Genomic DNA, 687 nt, shown 5'->3' on the forward strand with positions numbered 1-687 from the left:
TACCATTACTTAAATCTTGATCTCACACTTATACATTTGCTTATAGTAGAATCAAAATCCTGATGGATAGTGGACTTATGTTTAATCTTTGTATTATCTTTGATTTACCATGAGCATGATCATCATAGTGCGTTGATCTAGACTTCGTATATTGAGATTATAATCGACATGAACATCTGAGAACATATATCCAAATAATGGAGTTCATAGCATTAACATCACTTCTACTAATTTTAGAAAGATTGACGATTAATATGGGCTCAGTGAATTAATGAATTAGCTATTTATCACATTTAGATACTCAAAAGATTATATCTAAAGTATTGAATCACTAATTGGATGAAATTTGATACTAGAGGATAAAATTGACATAAAGGGTAAAATGGTAACTTCACTTTTTATCATTGGATGGTTTTGATGGTTCACAATATAAGGTTTGCAATTGGATAACTGATAATTAATATCAAATATTGAATTGTTTGTTGTAAGTATAGTTAATCCAATAGCGCAACTATGAATCTATGGCGAAGTGATTTCATGGTTAATAAACTTGAATTATTTTTAACGAAATTAAGAATAATTCTAAGTTTATTGGAGCTTGAAATATCTATGTCCAAACAGATTCTCTACTTAGCTTTGTAGAATTCAACTTGTTTAAGTTGGAATGCATGTTTTAATTTGATTAAT

This window comes from Theobroma umbraticum, unplaced genomic scaffold (assembly GCF_002168275.2).
Source record: "Theobroma umbraticum cultivar Fairchild unplaced genomic scaffold, ASM216827v3 scaffold_12.1, whole genome shotgun sequence".
Lineage (NCBI taxonomy): Eukaryota > Viridiplantae > Streptophyta > Magnoliopsida > Malvales > Malvaceae > Theobroma > Theobroma umbraticum.